The sequence below is a fragment of the Amphiprion ocellaris genome, chromosome 4 (assembly GCF_022539595.1).
Source record: "Amphiprion ocellaris isolate individual 3 ecotype Okinawa chromosome 4, ASM2253959v1, whole genome shotgun sequence".
Lineage (NCBI taxonomy): Eukaryota > Metazoa > Chordata > Actinopteri > Pomacentridae > Amphiprion > Amphiprion ocellaris.
In genome coordinates, this window is record NC_072769.1 from 25037518 (window position 1) to 25059018 (window position 21501).

Here is a 21501-nt window from a genome sequence, read left to right on the forward strand (position 1 = left end):
ATCTGGAAAAACAAAGGCATTCCATAACTAGTGACACACACACAGAAACATAGGGTCAGGCAATTGTGGGAGAACTTCACCTGATTTTATGTAAAAACAAGTAAAGGTGAAATTAGATTTAACGGTCATATTTTACCGGGTTACGGCATCTTTGATTAATGTGATCGTCACGCATCAAATATTGTCACGATTATTTATGGCTTCATGTGTGTTCTGTACTTTGTATACTATTTATGATCAGCAATGTGAAAATACATAATTTGCTGTGTGGACTAAATGGCAAGCTGTAGCTATTAAAGGTGCAGTAGCTAAAGTAATACCTCCAGGTTGTTTCACAGTGAAAATATATCATGTCGCACAGTTCATACCATATGTCAAAGAAGGTAATAATAAGTAAAAGTGGTATAATACATACTACTATAATATTAAATACCAATGTTCCTAAACCGAATCAAATGATTGTTTTACCTAAATAAGCTTTTGACATGTAGTATAAGCTGAGAAAGGCTAAATTTGAAACCAAAGCATGGTGTTTTTTATAAACCGAACCAAACAGCAATCACTGAAGGAACTAACAATGAGTGAGAACAGGATGTAGGTGAAGAAAATAACTGTTCCACAGGTACTCAGATCACTAACATTAAATGAACATCAGCGGTGCAACTCGGAACAATTCAGAGGGACTAAAACAGCGAAGAGTGAAAGAAGTGGCAGAAGTATGGTAGATGGCAAGGGCAGAAAAAAAAAGAGAAAGAAAAAGGTAAATGGTGGATGTTCCTGTAACTACAAAAAAAAGAGAGAGAACAGATAAAAAGGTAGGAAAATAAAGGCCAGACAGGAACTAAAGAAAAGTTTTACAACAGCAATAATATAAATCTATCCAATTTACTTTGTGTATGTGTGTCTGTGTTTGTGTGTGTATGTGTGTGTGTGTGCGCCTTTTTGTGTGTGTGAGTCAATGTGAGCAGCAATGGTCCACTAAAAAGGACCTATGTGGCACATAACCAGACCCACAATATTACCGCAGGGATCTGTGTCTGTCACACATACACAAAGCTACACACACACGGAGGTATGAAAGGGGGACAGGGACAGTATAGCAAGCCTTTAATGAGTCTGATGTTCTCTTAGTGGCCTATTCCTTGAGTCACAGCTTCATTTGGAGTCGTGGATGTGTGTGTGTGTGTGTGTGTGTGTGTGTGTGTGTGTGTGTGTGTGTGCTTGTGAGAGATTTTTTTTTTTTTTTTTTTTTTTTTTTTTTATGGTTATTCCCACTAGGGAGACATGCATGTGGTGGCCAGGGCCAATTGGACATGCCTGAAAGATTTCTTTTGGAGAGCAAAAATGGGGGGAAAGGAAAGAAAGAAAATAGAAAAGCTTAAGAAAAGAGTTATCTATAGAGCAGGTGAGAGACAAAGACCAAAAGAAAGAAAGAGAGAGAAAGAAAAAAAGGAGGCCCTGTAATCCTATTCATTATGTATTGTCATGGTGAAAAGACGATGGGATGACCATGGTGGAGGATACATCTTTATAATAGGGACTGTCAGTATTTTAAGAAATAATTATCAAAGCCTTTCTCTTGTTGAAATAGCAACAATAATAAAAATGCAGCTTTTTTCTATAACTTAGAGCACAAATAGAAGCGAGAAGAACCATATTTCAAAACACAAGCAATGAATTTTCAACGAAAAGAAATACCAAATCACGTTCCGTCACAATTCACATCAACTAAACCTGGATAAGAGGGATAATAAAGTACAGCCTAAAACATTCAGGATTTGGATGCTTTTCTTGTAAAAATGCCATGTTATAAATAAAAGCCTGGTATTCAAGATTTTATATAAAGACACTGCAGAATTTTTTATGTGATTTCACAAATTTCCTATAATTTGCTAAAGAGGTGGCTGTATAACAATAGGGAGGACAATGTCAGTTTAGATGAAACTGAGACAGTCTTCATATGGTACATTTCTCCATAGTGAACTGTTGAAACATTTTAATTGTTTGTTTAAATTAATTCCTGGATAGATTTGTGTTGAACTGCAAACGTAGCATGAAATATAGTAAATTACCTGTAAGTACTATGTGACAAATCGAAGCATTAGTGATGTTGGTGGTGAGTGGCAGGTGGGTTGTCAGTGGGTAATAAATGAGGAAATCAACCAAAGGCATGAGAAGTGGAGAGAGAATGATATGACCTGCACAGATGCTATCAGAGCAGCACAATGACCATCCAGCCTCCTGGAGGAACCAGCAGAGTGGGCTCAAACACAAGAACCAAAATTAAAGATCCATGTATAAACTGGTTCGCTGATTTGTTTGGATAATTATTACTTGCAAAGTAACAATAGCAGTCAAAGAAATTACTTGAATGAAAAGTACAGTATTTAGTTTTGTTTTCAAATAAATATTGGTAGCTGTGGTCACCACTATTTTACTGTATTTTTACAGTGCTACAATTGTAATTTACTTCAACAGTTCATTGTTGTATAATTGATCCTAGGAGTCCACAGTGAAGCATGATGTATACTGCTCAATACTAACTACACTTTCCAATAATTACTGTATTTATATAGTGTTGCCACTGTAACATTAGCTATGACTGCACTTACCTCTAAACTGCAACATTTTGATATTTGATAATATATGAAGTGTGAAATGCAGACATACAACATAAAAATTCAACATATGATCCAGAGTAGATCTACCAAATCTGTTTAACATGTAAACATGCAAATACCTAAAGCAGTGGATTATAGAGTTTGAACTGCACTTTAAATGTATTTTTAAAGTAACATTGTTCCAATGTATTTCATTTTCTTTAACACATCATTAATATAATTTTCAACTGTACTGAAGTTGCAGAAACCACATATTAGACTAGACACACTGAGGAAAGGCCGAGTTGTTTGGTAGGAGACACAAACATGTGGCCTCTCGGCTTGTTGGACAGTCTGACACCAGCAGCAGCTACAAATTTGGTTCAGGGACTTCTGCCAGGTAAATAGTTTGTTCCCAAGAACACGCTAGCAGCTGTGGACCAGCAGTGTTTTATTCCATGTTTTATTCCTGCTCATTTTAGTTGGACTGTGTGTTTCTAACCTGCAGTGTTTCTCTTTGACTTTACACATTTTTGGTGTAAGCCTGCACAGGTTTGACAAGGATTCATTAATTTATTTATTGCTGCCAGCTGCAATAAGTGCAACTTGTGTACATTTAGCAGGAAATACTTAAAATATTAAGAGAACAAGTTGTAAGTTGCTGCTTGGGAGAAATGTGTAATTGCTTACTGCCTTGTTGTCTAATTATTGATTTTCCTCTTTCATCTATCTCTTTTGTCCTTGTCTTTACACATTTTACACAACTGTGTCCTTTCTTCCCTTCAATCTCTTTTCTTCTTCCACGTTCAGTCTTTCACTGCTTCATCTCATGGATTCCCTTCATCTCCAGATACACTTTCTCCCTTCACTTATATTTTCTCTCTCTCACTCCAGTGCCTTGTGTAACCAGCCTCTTAGACCAAAAGCCCTCCCTTCCTCTTTTTGAACAAATCAGGAGATGATCCGAGACACAGATTCCCCAGAAACTCAGATCCTCCCAGCGTGCTGCAGCAAACCACGCTAAAGCAATGATGCAATATTGAATGGCAAAGCAGAAATCAGAAGAAGATGGATCATAATTAAAGATGGATCAAACAGCTTCTCTTTACTCATCATCCCTCTTGTTCATGTAGACACTGCTTTAAGTAAAGTAACGTGCCTTATATTTAAGATCACCCAGCCTGACTTTAGGCCTGGAGTTTATATTTGTTTTGTACAGGTTTTGAGATTTTTATTCCCCCTTGGTTCAATGAACATATACTGCACGTTTAAATGGATTCTTCTTGTGAGAATCCAAAGGGTCTCAGTAAAAGTCCATTTGCCTTAGCTCTGGTGTTTCCAAGCTTGTTGCTTCTAGTTATTTATCGGAGTATGTCCTGCAGCATCAGGCAGCAACAGGATCCATATGAGCAGCTTCAGAGAGAGCTACACACATTTACTAACAACGCAACGCAGCACAGTGGTATCTTCATTCATTACTTAAAACTATGAATTTTAAATATGGTTAGAGGATCTGTCAGGATCTAACAGTAAATGACACTGTGCACTTTTCTTCACTTCAGTCAGATGAGCTGCCACACAGTCACATTTCCTCAGCTGCAGGTAAATCGTTAGTTGCAGCTGAGTCCTGAGCTCCATCCCAGCTGGATATTACTTTAGTGGAAAGAGTGATTTGTTGCTTACTGAAGTCAAAACGTTTTTCTGTCTCATCAAGTTGTTTTCTTCTTCTTTTTGTAGTCTTTATTTTATTTTTGCAGTGGTGACATCATTGTGTGTTAGTCTATAACAGGGGTGTCAAACTCATTTTAGTTCAGGCGCCACATGTAGCCCAATTTGATTTATAGTGGGCCGGATCAGAAAAATCATAACATAAAAATCTATAAATAACAACTCCAATTTTTTACTTTTGTTTTTGTGCAAAAAATTACATCCTGAAAAGGTTCACATCTTATGAACTGTCTTTTTTTTAACAAAATATTATCAACAATCTTGATTTGAAAAAGAAAAATAAGTGCGATTACAACAACATTATGCCTCAGTTTATCATTTACACATTGCAACTTACAGATCACAGAGTATCTACAAAGGCACAAAACATTTAGTTGCAAGGATCTGGAATTGAACAAAACTTATCGAGATCTAGAATTTATTATTATTATTTTAAATTTACATTAATTTCCACATCTGTGTAGTAATCCTGACCACCTGAACTGTCACACCACATAAACTAAAGAGAGGACTATTAAGGAAAAGGTTAAATTATCCTTCTGCATTGCAAAGGTGTAAAATTTATACATAAAAAATGCAAAAAAAAAGTTGTGGCAGTGCATCAACAATAGGGTTCCACCAAACTCTGTCGTACTGAAGCTGCTGACCGATATTATATTCCACAATGTTCAGTGTCTTTAACTATTTTCACAGTAAGTATTAATTTTTTGACACCCCTGGTCTGTAACCTTCAATGTTGAAATTAGAAACTCCTATGCGGATTTTTTAAAGGTGCCCCTGTACATACAACAACATGGACAGATTCATTTGCAGGGCAATTAGGTTGGCCAGCAAGTATTCCTGGATGGACAGGCTTACTGAAGTTAGAAAAATGGATGTTCCAGATGGCTAATATTTGTGTTTAATTTCAGAACTGACAACCTCGCCAGAATCACATTTTGGGAAAGCTACAGAGCTTGTGCCTATTGCTCCAATGAATCTCTGTACCGGCAGAGGACAGTGAAAAGTTAGCTGACCCACTGAGCCACAATACTGCTAGTCTTAAATAACTGAAACTGTCCTTAAACCCCTTATAAGTGGGTCAAAAATGACCCAGTGAGGTTGTTTTATTGCAAAATCTTTGTAATGAAAAGTTTTAATCATTTCATATTCCAGTTATTCCTCAAAAAATGTTTTTGAAGAATCATTCCATTCACACTTTTAACTTACCATTTATGCTTTTCAAGAAATTGTTTTATCTGTTACTACCTCAACCTCTTTTTCACTGATAATATCATACAAGAGGTAATGAAGTACACAAACTTGGAGGGATGGAGAGCAGCAACAGCTGGAGGAAAAGAGTGGAAAATGGCTGCAAAATGCTGTTCTGTGTAATATTCTGCTTTGTCAGTCATCAAAATATTCAAAATCTGTTATAAAGTGAAAACTAAACATTTCAAACATGAAATCATTCTTGTGTGAACAAAAATATTATACAAATAAAAATACAAATGATCTTCTTAAGCAGAATGACAAATTCTTTTTTAAAACCCACACTGAATCTTAGGGGGGTCATTTTTGACCCATTTATGGAAGAGTGTAGTGTCCAATAAGTCATGCATCTAAGGGTTAATGCCAAAGAATCAAAAAATTAAAATGAAATACTTTCAACCTCAATTACAGTCTCGACCAAGACAAGATGTTAGATGGTTCAAAACTATTTGCAGGAAAATTAAAATAAATATGTAATAGGATTTGAAAAACGAACTTCTTTGTCCTCTGTTAAATATTAACTCATTCTTTTCTGTTGCTGACCTATGAGTCGGTCACATCAGTCATTTCTTTCACCTCCTGTGTCTCTACATACATTGGTGTGTCTTAAACCACCTTCATCTATTTTGAAACTTTGCAGAAAGGCTTCTTGCAAGATCAGATAACAAAGCATATTACTAGAATGTGTGTTTCCCTTCACTGGCTTCTCACAGTTGAATTTTGAAACCTATTATTTGCCCCACATTTTGTGTAGCACTGCGTGGTCCTTTCCCTGCATGCATTTCAGCTCTGCTAGGAATCCAAGCCCCTGCAAAACAGAACTATTGTCTGTTCTTCCATTTAAGAAACAGTCATATGGTGACTCCATCTCTCCTTCTACTCAGTCCATCAATAACCTTAAGAATGATCAGAAACATATCATTGCTGGCTTGGCTTTGAATGTGCCTGCAGGACCTCTTATTTTTATCGTGTGAAAAGCTGTCAGAGTGGCACAGTGAGTGTGTGTTTATGCTTCTGGGTTCATGGATACCCACATTATCTAAAGCATCAACTGGGTTGTGTTTAAAACCTTAAAAAATAACAAAGAAAAGTCCAGATGGAAGCTGGGAGGTTTGGAGGTTATAAAATATATATATATACATGTATTAAGAATATTTAAATATATAAAGAAAAAGCAAATTTAGTTTCAATAAAATGGAAAACAGCTACTTCTATTTCTTCCACCTTTTCTTTTTCTCAGGTATGAGAGAAAAACTTTCTTGAAGACCTTTAAAAATAGGATCCTAATTTGGGATTAGACGACACGCTGCGACTGTATTTATCTAGAAGTGGTATGTAAATGTGGGTGCTCTGAGAAGTTTTTTAAGTTCTTTAAAAGTATAACAAATAAATTCCCTGTGATTTGTCAACCCTGGCGCTCGATAAGACGTTACATTGTTAATTAAAAGGGGAAATACCGGAACAATCTTTAAAATGTTTTCTATTTAAAGGCTGGCAAAATTTTGATTAAGTTCAGGCGATGGGTCCTGATTTTCTACCGGAGCAGTAAATGACATCCTGAGTGAAGGAATTGTGATCTCACTGAAGAGAGGGAAAAAAAAAAAAAACATGCCTGTAAGGTTCTGCATGTTGTGTACAGTTGGGAAAGACAAAAGATGGTTTATGTTAATTAAAGGTCACAGGATTACAAATAAAAACCTAAATGAAATAAAAATACTAAACAGATAACAGGATTCATTAAAAAGTTAGCATGCATATACCTTATAGTCAGGAGCAATATATGCAGCATGCAATAACATCCTGGAGAAAAAAAAATGCATGCAGGTGATTGTCTGGCTGAATGGTTGTTTAAATGTAATATGTGAGGAATTTAACTGACTCTTATCTTGAAATTTGTCTTAGCTACAGACAAAATTCACTGTAGCTGTTCTCCACAATGAGATAAGTTTGTACAACAGAACAAAGCTGATATGAACAACACAGGGGTTTGAATACCTTAATATATTTTTCTTTAAATAATTTACTTTGATGTGGTAAAATATGTAAATGAAAGTAAAAATATAAAATTAAAACAAACTAAATTACTAATCTAATCAGTGCCACATGCATCATATGTCAGTTTACAGAGAACTTTATTATTGTTGTTTCCCATATTGTTTAGAGAACTCAGGAATTGGGTCGCCTAAAGTAGAGAATACACCACTAAATTCTTTCTTCAAAACTTTAGAAAAAAGAAAATCGATGGCAGACAAATTACAGTGAAAATTGAACACCTGCACTGTTTCCACATAATTATCAAATGAATTTAAAGTGAACTTTTGAAGTGCTGCAAAAAACAAACAAAAAAAAAACCTCATAATGAACAGAGAACAATCAAACTGGGCTTGCTTCCATTAGCTATAATAAACAGACTACAAGAAGCCAAGTAAGACCAAGAAGAAACACACAAAACCTACAAGAACAAACAGGAGAAATCTTCAGAAATTGTTTTCATCCAGGAAAGCTGTAATTACTCCGCCAGGGAACGTGGTGGAGTTATGTGACGATCATTGTATGTTTGTCCTTCTGTTAGTCTGTCTTTCTGTGCAAAACATTACACAAAAGCAGACTAACGGATTTTGATGAGATTTTCAGGGAAGGTCAGAAATGAGACAAAGACCACCTCATTAGATTTTGGCAGTGATGTGGCTTATAGTCTGGATCCACAGATTTGTTAAAGACTTCTGTATCATTGTGAGATAGCAGCATGGTCACTGTCTTCACTGTAACTATGACAACAGGTAAACGCTACGTCAGCTGCTTGCTGTCGATGGTAAAGTGTCTAGTTTCGATTTTCCAGTTGAGAAACATTGCAAAATTCATGATGTTTGTGTCTCAAACTGAACTTGAGTTGAGCATTTACTCATCCAATCTCCTCCTATAAATATATATATATATATATATATATATATATATATATATATATATATATATATATATATATATTTGTCCTGGCTCCACTGTAACCGGAGGTCTCTAAGCTTTTCTTACAAGAGTTTCCTTACATTTTTGTTGTTTGTTTCTTGGCTCTTGAGAGGAGCTATGGAACCGTATTACTAACAGGTCCACAAGTGCTGTATATCTAGTCTTCTTTGTCATTTCTAACTCAGGGGTTACAGCACAAGTGGCATTCATCAGGTTAAGATAAACATTCTGCAAGTTTGTTCAATAAGTGCGCAACAGTGTTGTTTCATGAGACATTATTCTCCTCATTGTTTATCCTGGTTAAATATAGGCTAATTGCAAAAAGATTAATGCATATGCAAGTTTCAAGACACTTGGTCTCCCACATCAGAGAAAGAGACAGAGAGGGAGACCGTACGCTAATAAGGCCGCGGAGAGGGCTGAGTGGGAGATTGCTGTGAGACAGAGTGAAAGGAGGCTGAGTGAGAGAAAGTGTGTGTGCGTGTCCATTGCTAATGGATGTTTCTGCTTTGTGTGTGGTTGAACGTGTGTTTGTCTCTATGTTTTCACTCCATCTTTAAGAAGTGCACTGATCCCGTTATATCCATTGAAGGTTATCCTGGTGTGTGTGTGTGTGTGTGTGTGTGTGTCTGGGACTGTGAGTGTGTGTGTAAATGCATTGCTAAACTTTCTCATCATCCCTTTTATTGTGTGTACCTCTGTCACTTCTTGTATTTCTCCACACTTCTTCTGCTTCATCTAATCATTCTCTTCCTGCCTTCCATTTTTGAAAACTAAACCTTTCCTAGTTCTCTCTCAAGTCTTGGTTTATAATATGCTTTTGTATAAATTTATGTCTTTCCACCTAAACTCCCTTACTTTCTTCTCTCCTCTGTGTACTCTTTTTCTCTTCTCTTCTTGCTATGTTGTGTATTCTCCCCGCAGTCAAAAAACTTTTTATTCTTTGCACCAGCAGAAGACCAAGATAAGCCAAGGAGAGGATTTCCTCTTAATTTGAGTTCAGGCCATTTTTAAACATGTTACCTGTGCAGCTTGGATGTGATATTCCACCGTTAATCACCATTTTATCTTGTTAATGACAATATGCAAAAGTTGCAGTTGATGTTTAGTTTTGGGTGTTGTAAGATAACCAAAGACAATTTTGTAACTACCATCTGCCACCTATATTTGTGCCTAATATCGCAGAGAAATGTGACACGCAGATGTCCCGCCATGCATTTTACTTCGGCTCTACAGAGGACAAACCCTCTGTATACACAAGCTGGTAGGACAACATGACAACAAGCTTTCCTTTCACACAACCTTCTGGTCCAAGTATTAGCTTGGCTATGAAATTTGCTGAGCACTTCTCTCTCTCCCAAGATGATAAGCCATTCGATTTTGACAACCCCGTGGCCCTCTATTAATTACATTTTTACATTACGGTTTTAGAGCCCTGAGGCTCTAAGAACAGCAAGATTGTCAGTGTATTTTCCAGGATGTTCAATGGTCTTGTGGGCTGTAATAAACTCTGAACACTTCACGGCCACCTGCAGGGCTTCACAATTTTAGATTTGTCTTTCGAGCAGAAGAACATGTGTTTTCATATCATAAAACACAGCATAACAAACTTTTCTACACTTCTGTGCCAGCTGTGGTGTAGGATAGAGTCCGTACCCGATGATAACGTAGAGTACGTCTAAACCGAATGTGACCAGATAATCAGACAAAGGAATCACTATTCTCCTCCCCTACCTTCTTCCTCCTCAATTCCTTTGTCACCCTTCACCTCAGTCTTGTTAATAACTGTCTGATTAAGCTGCTCAATGCATTGTTAGTGGGGCGTTCAATAACACACAAGGGTCAACGGCACTTGAAAAACATTGTGCACTAGTAGTAATTATGGTTGTGGAAAAGTCAAAGGGTTTGTGGGTACAGCGGGTTAAAATGCCAGCATGGGGTAACATTTTTTAAATGGACCTCATCAACGCATTCGTCTGTTATCTTTTCTGTCACCCCCTCCACCCCTTTTTTCTTTACTCTTGGCCTTTTTTTCTCTTCTTTCACCCATCTTTTCCTCTGTGTTTTGAGGCTGCTGATTAAGCAGGGCTTGCTGGTAATGAGCCATGAGAACTAATTGGGATTGTCAGAAAGAGGGAGACAGCGGGAGACATAGTGCTCTGGCATTCTGGCATTTACGAGTGCAGTAAGTCAAATATGAGGAGAAGACATGAAAAGAGGAAGTTACAGAAATCCCCCAAGATTCAGATGAATCATAAGAAGTCTTAAGTCTTATTTTTATCTGGAAACAAGAGAACAAATTGCAGGTTTTTGCCCACTGCTTTAAATAATCTTCATATTTTACATCCTTGGCATCTTATGATTTGACTACAGAGGCTTTGACGTTTAAATTAAGAGTGTCAAAAAAAACTTGTAAATTAAGTGTGTGTGTGTGTGTCTGTGTGTGTGTGCGTGTTTGCATGTGTGTGTGTGTGTGTGTGAATATGTGTGTGAAATGTGTGTCACTCCTGATCTCTTACTTAAGCAGAAAAGAAAACACAACGCACAATCATTACAAAATTTGACGTGCTCTTAAGTCAAAATTAAATACTAAAAAAAAGGGAGTTGATTAGATCGTGGCCAAAAACAAGCAAAGCAACAATTTAACAGCCGCATTCTCTCAATCACAATTTATTTACTTTTTTCCATTAGTTTGTGCTCAACCTGCGCTGTTAAAATTTCATGACACAAGGGGGTACATGTCATATTAGTGTAACGTTATTTCCTTTCAGTTGTAGCTACACATCCTTTTTAATCGCTGCTTGAACTAATGTCATGTAATGTTTGAATAATTCTTTGGTTTCAGCTGTTGGAAAATGGGTGTGCGAGTATGAAGTCGACGGAGAAGTAAACACCTCAGATACAACCTCCTTTGTGAAATGTTAACCTCAGACCTACAACACTGGAAAATATACTACTTTATCCATAATGATAGATCATTAATTGCATTTCAAATATTTTTTCTTTATCAAATAAAAATGCAAATTAAATATATTTCATTAATTTTATGATGTATGTATTTAAGTAGCAGTTGAAACAAAAAAATGTATTCCATTTAATTTTCATGTGAAAGGAATACCTGTATATGTGTTGCCTATTTAAAAGTTATTTTGAGATAATACAGGATTAAAAGAAAAATGAATTCTCAAGTTACTTCCTAGTGCACTTAATACCCTATATCTACATTGTCGGTGAGGTGATTACTTGTTCATGTGAACTTCCTGCAGTAAGACCTTGGTATGATTAATTAAATTCTGGTCTGCATTAATACTAGTCCTGCATGAACTATCCTAAATGCACAATCTTCGTAAATAAAAAAAATGTTGACCTTATACCAATGTAAAAATGCACCCACCTCTTGTCTCCTTCTAGCGGACTTCAACAAGTCTTTTCTTAAAAATCCTCCAGACTCTTCACTAATTTGTGTGTGCGTGAGTGTATGTGCGACCATGTATATGCGTGTGTGTGTGTGTGTGAGAGGAAATGCTTGTGTGTGAGCAAGTCTCTTTGTCATCCACGTTGCTTTTTAGATTGCATAGCTTCATTACAGACATTAGTGCATTAACAAACAAAATCCTCTCAGCGCGCACATTAAAAACATCTCATTCCCACCTCGACGCACAGTCAAGGCCATAAAACAATATGTTACAGCCCTGACTAATTACCAATGTGAAAACTTTCATAATTGAATAGCGCTCCTTACCCAATCCCACTTGGCCAGGGTGTATTAAAAGAGGCTGCTCTCAATTTGAATTTGTCAAAGCAAACAAATGAGATGGTTTGCATGGAGCGATTTGTCTGAAGTCAGGTAATAAGGTGGGAATCACAACCACTTTGTTGTTTGGGTGTTTGCTAAATGAAGCTCATTAGTGGTGGGAAAACTCAAAGGAGAACATCACTAAATTATGCTGAACAAATAAAAGCACATAAACACACATGCGCTATAAGTTTCTCTCCTGGCATTAATTAAACACCTAAAAACGAATCTCTGTTCATCAAAATTCTATATTTTATTTTTTTTTCCCATGAAGATCATCCCTTAATGAAAGAAAATGGATGTAAATCTTCACCATTGTCTCCTTGAGAACGTGCCGATCTATGAATATGACTGATGACCTGTCCAGGGTGTCCCCTGCCTTCACCTTTAGTCAGCTGGGAGAGACTCCAGCACCCGTGACCCTAATGAAGATTAAGTGGTGTACAGATAATGGATGGATGGATCTATGAACACACAAATTAGTCTATGTCTCCACCGAACCCCCTGACACTCACCTGCAGCTTGACCACACCTGCTCACCTCTGAGTCTGGGGAAATTACCAAAGAGTAAGTGAAATACCACACCATGCAAACTGTAAGACTAATTGATGTGATGCACGGACATGTCATATTGGACTAATTCAGCCTTTAGAAAGCTGATTCTGAAGAATATAGAAAGCCCCTCCGTGCAAGTGGACTGGACTGATTCCCCAAGTTTGTTACGTATTAAACACCAACTATCTGACACTGTGTGTTTGACTCAGACATTCCACCACTGCTGCTTCATGGTGGAAATGCTCAGCCATGGTGTTGACTGCTGGTTTCAATCAGGGTTTGTCTTCTAGCATATTGAAACTTTCATATGGACACATTATCAAGGTTAAAAAAATAACTGATTTGCATTGGAGGGGATCTTAAAGAAAGCATGTATAGATCAAGGTTTATGATGTAACAAGTCAAACATTGTTTTACTGATACTATATTGTCTGTTGTGTTTTATTGTGTTTGCTTTGATTATGTGAAAGCTACAAAAGTCAAGGGGGGTTGCCAACTGAAATATTTGGCCAGTGACCTTCAGCCTACATCTGCTGAGTCAGACTAGTTACTGTAAAACAGTGTTGTATTTGGACATAGCACATTTGGTACAGTTAGCCAGGTCCAGAAGCATCCAAAACTCTGTGTTTAACATGATGTAGTTAACAGATTAGCTTGACAATTACATGCTTGGGTCTGGAGGCTCATTGTATTCTTCCACTTGATAAATGCAAGTTAAATACTTAGTCCAATTCTGGCTCAGACAAATCCCCACATCTTCACCTGCTAAATGTTTTTAAAGCATTACGACTAAAACAAGCCTTATATATGCCATGCAAAAAACAAAACAAAACAAAACAAAAACAAACAAACTAGGACATCAAATGTCAAAAAAGCTTTGTGGACCTAAAGGTTGAGGTGACAAATCCTGTGGACTTGTTACTCTACATTATTTTTTTCACATCAGACGATGCCAGTCCACTGCTCACACTGCACTAAACAGCTAAAACTGAAACGAGACTGTTGTAGAAAGATTGTAGAAAGACTCTGTGAGGGGAACAATCACAAGCTCCAAACTCAGCAATTCATTTCACACCACTTTGACATAATCACATATGAGCAACCAACTTTCTTGTGTTCTATGCATACATTATCATATGATCCACAAAGGTGATAGATAATGCAACTAAATTAGAAAATAACGAAAAATCGGTCAAACCACAGGCACAGTAGCAATGAGGGGAAATACAGCGAGAGATAGTAATATAGCATAGTATTAAACAGTGCCTTAATGGCAGCCCTACTAAAATGATCCCACAGTGGGCTTTTCACACAATCTACCTCTGCAAAACAGACAGTCAAGTGCCTCAAACTTGGTACAGTTGTTATCAATGAAAGTTGGGCTTTTTCTGACTGCTCAGTGCAATAAATGTACCTCTACAGACAGCATCCAAGTGGGGCCTGTGTTTTTAGTATAGACTGCCCAACTTAGAAGTCATGTAATTATTGCAAGGTGATACCACTTTGAACCACAAGTTCTTATGTTCTGTAGCCTAAAGTGGGAATTGAAAGTTGTATAAGTGATGAGACAGATAGAATTTAACAAATCACAGATCATTGATGACAGAAATGACAGACTGCTTGCAATGTGGAGTCATCAATGTTCAGGCAAACAACATATTTGTTCATTATCTTGTTTTGGATAATGTTTAGGTTGGGTCAGTATATAACAGCACCTAGTGTGCATGTAAAGATTCTAATAGTTTTTTAAAAATAATACGTTAAGAACATGATGCTAAGAAGAGGCTGAATAAAGTCACATCTGAAATGCTAAGGGACAGTAACATTCTTTGAACTGTAAAATAAAAGAAAAAATATGATGATATAGGATGCCTGATATCTATTTAGCAGTTTATTTTTATAAATGTGATAAAACATTGAAACAATGTTAAATATATCATATCACCTTCCTTAAAAAAACAACAATTAAGTATATTGTTTTTATTTTCTTTTTTAGAGTGTCGAGCTAAATGTCACTTTATTGAAACACAGACATTGCCGGAGAAAGACATGCAAATACAAATAAAGCAAAAGAGACCATGACATTCACTTGACATTTACTGTGAATTTGTACAATGAACTTTAATGTCATTACAACAAATTCACAACAACAGCAGCTGTCAGTGATCCAAATCAATTTGATATTTGTCACTGGTGGGAAGGTCTCTTTTTGCGCAAAGTGTTTTATTGATTATGAAATTACTCTTAATGACTACAAAATGCCACTTCTCCTCATTTTGTCAGCTAACTATAAACATATTTCATTTAGACTGTCACCAGAAATCATGCAGGCTTTGGAGTGCAAATCTGTGGGTTGATAAAAAACAAAGGGGTAGGAGAGTAGAGCAACGCCAGATACAGAATGTTTCCAACACATCTGAGTGTAGTTTATCCACCAACAGAAAAAGGATAAAAATAAATAATAATAATTATTATATAAAAGAAAAAAATCTGCCAAATTAAAACTGTCTGGACTTGGTTTAAACCCTATCACACCATGTACTATCTGAACCGGGATGGCCCTGAAACTGACTTTTACTCCTCTCTACAGTCCTGCTTATTATGGCTAAGGATTCTGATTTTAGAGCCAGACATGATGGTTCAAACAAACCAAAAAAAAAAAAAAAAAAAAAATAATAATAATAATAATAACGCAGAGAAATGACTGTAAAAATGTAGTACTTCAGACTGCTGCAGCTGTTTTAAATGTAATGAAATACATGAGCAAACGTAACATTTAACAAAGAACCTAAAACAACACAGCATCACAAAAACCTTGCCAAGTCCCATGTTGAGAGTTTTATTTTAAGTCAAACTAAACACTGATTTTGTCTTTTTTTTATTCTGATGGAATTTCAAATCCCTCTAAAGGGGATTTTTAGTCGTAATTGCAAATCGTGCTACAGATGATTAATGGACCTCTATCTGTGACTGGACAAAAATAATTGTGCTCCAATTTGCAGTTAGCAGAGAAAGCATCTGTTAGTTTTGATAAAATCATTACAGCTGTTTGTACGCCTCTTTTAGCTAAAAATAAATAATGTTTTTTAGAATAATTAAAAATACAGGATTTCACCATTCATGACTCCCCATAAACATATGACATTCCCATTGTGTCTACTCTCACATCCCAAAGGTCATACACTGTGCTTTTTAAACCGTAAGTCCTTCAGCACTCTGTCAATTTAACTTGCTGGTGTCAGAGATCTACCTACACATGACCAGAAAACATTTGCACAAAACTGACTTGTCAGGAGGGCTGCACAGTGGCGTAGTGGTTAGCACTTTCGCCTTGCAGCGAGAAGATCCCTGGTTCGCGTCCCGGCTTTCCCGGGATCTTTCTGCATGGAGTTTGCATGTTTTCCCTGTGCATGCGTGGGTTTTCTCCGGATACTCCGGCTTCCTCCCACAGTCCAAAAATATGCTGAGGTTAATTGATCATTCTAAATTGCCCGTAGGTGTGAATGTGAGAGTGATTGTTTGTCTATATATGTAGCCCTGCGACACACTGGCGACCTGTCTAGGGCAGTGGTTCTCAACTGGTCTGGGCCTGGGACCCACCATAAAACTGAAATGACAAGTCGTGACCCAAACAATATTTCTCCAAAAATCAACAATTTATTGATTGAGCGTTCGAAGACAAAACTTTTAAACCTGAACTCAAGTACTTCACAACAACTCAAAATCAAGCAGCAATACTAATTCAAGTACTGAGGACTTTGAAACAAGTAGAACAATAGCCTCAAGTAGTTCTCAGGATATATAAAAGTGCATTTTTTTTTCTACAAAAAAAGTGCAATTCAACAAAACCAGTAGCTTCTCATAATACTGCACAAGTCTGCAACATTGCTGTTGTAGCTGGAAAAACTATGTATAGAAATATGTGCAAAAGAGTCCAAAACATGAAAACTGATGAAGTGCATTCAACAAATTGTGAAGAAATGCTTAATGTTCTGATCAATCTCAAAATGTAAACACAATAAAACATTTTTCAAAGGGCTTAACTATATTTGAAAGCCAATATTTGGGGAAAAAATAGTGTGCAATATTGAAAGAAAAGTGTGTTTTTAAGCACTTACAAATAAACAGAAGTCACAAGTCACAATACTGCAGAACTACATGAAGTTCTAATGGCTTAGCTGAGGATGCTTTTTGGCCTTTGCAAGAGTCTCAAAATCTAGCTGTATGCATGATAAAGCAACTCTGAGGTCATGCTCAATGTTCAGTTTATTTCGGTATTTTGTTTTCAGCTGAACAAGAGCTGAGAAGCCACATTCACAGAGGTATGTGGTGCTGAATGGTAGGAGGATTTTTACAGCTCGACTAGCAATGGAGGGATACTCTCTCATCACATCGTTGCACCAGAACTGGGAAAGGCTTACCTCTGTGAATTTCTTTCTGAGAGTGCGGTCACATGATAGCTCCACCAGCTGACATTCATCGCTGCTAGGCAACGTGATGCTTTCCATGTTTATTCCAAACGGGTCGCGCACCCAGTCGTCCTCGGGTTGTTTATCGGGAAAGTAGTCGCTAAACCGCTCGAAAAGTTTATTCAGATGCGTGCTTTTGGACTCCTTTGTCTTCGATGTAGGAAAATCCATATTTAATGTACTCGCTGTCGTACTTGCGTTTAGCCATGCTGCTGTTGCTATGAAAACATGCAGTTTCTTCTACAGTAATACGAGTGTCCTCACCGGTCGCTGCTGACACGACGACCCCCTGCGGGTGCGGAGGAGAACTACAATGACTCGCCACTAAATTGGATTATCTTTATTTTTCTCTCTTTTTAGAAAAAGGCTCGCGACCCACCAAAAACGGCCCCGCGACCCACTTTTGGGTCGCGACCCACCAGTTGAGAAACACTGGTCAAGGGTGTCCCCTGCCTTCGCCCGAGTCAGCTGGGATAGACTCCAGCCCCCCCCGCGACCCTAGTGAGGATTAAGCGGTGTATAGATAATGGATGGGTGGATGGATGACTTGTCAGGTGGACATTTCTTTCCTTTCTTTACATTGCAGTAGTGAACAAAAAACAAAGTTCCACAGAAAATCTGCTATTTTTAATTTAACATAACTAAGAAAATGTTGAGTAAACATAGAGGCTGCAGTGCATTGGATGGTATTAAACTAAGTAAGCAGCAGTAGGCTAGAATTATATGTAATAAAGGGCATGGGTTCACTGAATGTTATGATGAGGATGATGGCTGTAGATGTACCATTGTCTAGCCTCATATTTAACACATTTTAGTTCTATCTGTAGTGATCCTTTAGGCAGTCTACATGGAACATTTCCGTGAGAGATGTGTGAAAGTCAAAAAACATTACTTCAACAGATAAATGAACATATTTTTCTAGCTGGTCAATGTCTGAAAAGGGCTCAAGAGAAAGAAAAGAAAAAAGACAGGAGCTAAAAAATCAGGGGTAGAAAATATGGACACAAAGGAAAAAATATTCGGGCCAATGGGAAAGTAAACAGTAAATAAGACTACCTGAGACAGACGGAAGAAAGAGCTTTAAAAGAAAGAGCAGAGCTCAAATAAGGAAGGTCACAGAAATAAAAGATTACAACAAAAAACAAATAAATAGTCTTTGATGAGAATAAGAGGGTTTAAAAGAAAAAGCAGAGGGAGATGAGTGTAAGAGAGCGAGAAAAGGGAAAAAAACGAATGAAAAGAGTCAGAAAGAAATAATAGGAAAGAACTGGAGGAAAGGAAATAAACAGCTGAAGAGAGCAGTAAAGGTGCGAAGAGGGAGAGGAAACAACCAGAAAGACAGGAGATGAACAAAAGAGCAAGTTATTAGGGCTCAGCGTGAATCAGATGAAAGAGCTGTGATGGCTGAGGCAGATGGAGCTCCTCTCCCAAATGAACAAGTCAACCTGATGAGGAATGCAAAGTGCAAATGAATCTCCTCGCAGACTGCCATTGTACAAATCATGCTGCGGCTGGACTTACACATTTCTCTGAAGTACCTTGTCAAGCAAATTCTCAACAAAATATGCTGTTCATCAGTGACACACAGCAGCTGCCACCTCCACAGTTAAAACTCCTCTGTTTATATTACAAGGCTGAGGTTAGATTTAGGGCCTCGGGTTGTAGCCGAAGTTAAGGTGAGGCAAAAATAGAGCCTTTATGGCTCAAAAAAAGAAATGACACAGTACTCGAAATATAGTCTCCAGATTTGCTCTTGTTTTTCTGCCATTAAATTTAAGCATATTACAAATACTTAAAGATGCCCAAAAAAAGGCAATATTATATTTCCTGGAAAAAAATTAGTCATTAGGGCCCAAGCACCAACTGGGCCCTCTGGTCTCTGAAGGAATGATTTATTATTAGTATAAAAAATGTATTATTATTATGGGTGCATAAATCACAGAACCTGTGTCTGTGTCTGTCCACCATGCACTGTCAAGTTGAATTTGGATGACTGGTTTTCTTGCAACAAAAATATATAAAATAAATGGCCGTCATTACAACACAGGTACGTTGTAAAATTAAAAGAAAAAAAAATCTTGAGCCTTATCCACTAAAATGTAGGAATATTTGAGACAGAGAACAACAATGTGGTGCTCTAAAACACTGCAAACCAGAAAAAAACAGATCAACCCAGTACAACTGCTGTAGAGGAGCACTTCAGGCAAAAGCGCTCTGGACTGCTTTGTCAACCTCGTCTTGTTTACCGTTCGTCTCGATGTAAACATTTAAGATATAGACATTTAAATTTGACTTTCTAAATGTTTCTTCATCATATACAAAGTCATTTCTGTTGTTGTGGTAATGCAACATCATATCTTGATACTTATTCCTCACTTTTATAGCATCTTTTTAACCTCACATGCAGCATACACTCACAGAGCTGTCATGTCATGGCTTTTTTTCAGCAGGTATCGGGAGCAACTTGGGGTTTAGTGTCTTGTCCGTGGATACTTTGACAGGGGCGGGAGTCAAACCTTTACGATTAGTGGACAACTCGCTTTACTACCCGCTCCATGGCTGCCCCAAACCAAGCTGCCATTTAAGTGAGAAAATGGCTAAAGCTAATTTTATAGTCTGTATTTCCATTCAGTGATTTTCTTTTCCCCACACGGAATAAAAAAATGAGCTAGGATTATTTAAACTGCATATTACTGCAGTGATGCAATGAATCCATGCCATAACCGCTTTCAGTTTTAGGTGAAGTCCTTAAATAAAAATACAGATTCTCCAGTTCAGGGAAAATGTCACAAAGCCACACAGTGAATAAACTATTATGAGTCTTACTGAATTTGAGGTCTAGTGTTTATATATATATATATATATATATATATATATATATATATATATATATATATATATATATATATATATATATATATATATATATATATATATCTTCAATAATTGTCACATTAACTGAGCAATTAAAAAAAAATCTCAGCAGTAATTCGGGGCTCATAGCCTGGTTTATGGCTGCTTGTGGGTGGAGCCTCTGTTGCGAAGCCTAAAGAGCAAATGTGATGATGTCAGATGATTAAAAAGTGTACCACCTTGATGCTATGGTATATTGTGTGAAACTTGTGAATTTTCACTAAATACTGTTGTCATGGTGACATATTCCATGAGTTTTAAATGTGAAAGAGGAACTGTTGCAACTCCAGTCCACATCATCAGTTCTTCCCCGAATTTAAAAATCAGACAGCCTTATGTGACAAATATTAATTTTTCAAATTTTATTTTGTGTGTTGCAGACATATAGCAACATGACATATATTTAGTGTTTGTCTACTAACCTCAGAGTGGACGTGGGTAGTGACATGTTACTGCTTTGTGCTACATCTGGTATTAGTTCAGGCCTGAAGACATTTGTTTGCCCACAAGAAAACCCCTCAGCCACAGTGTGTCCTAATGTGCACGGAGGTATGAGGGCCCAGTTATTCTACTTGCACTTTCTCTATGCTCAATTGGAAGAAAGACTTTTCTGGAATGCTCTCGACATGCCCAAGAGGTTCTATTTCATTTTTTAAAGAGTCCCGAAACAGCAGAAAGAGAGTGAGGAAAATAGATTGTAAGAAAAGAGGAGATGAAAACAAAGTCACACTTTGAGACATAACTACAGCTGGGCTTCAAAGCCTCTCACTGTTTCTTCACACAGCATGATCTGACTAATTTGTTTTCTCTTTGAACCAAAATTACGGTCAGGCTATTTATTATGTGGTGTTTTTTTCACATTTTTTCTTGCAAATAATGCTGTTTTTGGTGGAGTGTAAAGGAGAGGAACTGTCCACTGTATGTTCACAAGTAGCACAACACAAAATGATATCTGAGTAGCCCCACGCAGAAGAGTAAAAAATAATGAGAACAGCATCTATTCAAGAGCAGTTTTTTTTTTTCTGTCCAAAAACAGTTCTATGTGATTTACCTTTATAGACCTAAAGAAGATCCTGAAATTACACGAATATAGCAAAGACTAAAACATTTGTCATAGAAGAGATGATAAGTCCAGAATAACAACAACAGCAACAGAAAGTTCTGTTAATATTCTGTCAAAACTGTGACTAACTGCATTCATTTGATTTCACTTCATACACATTAG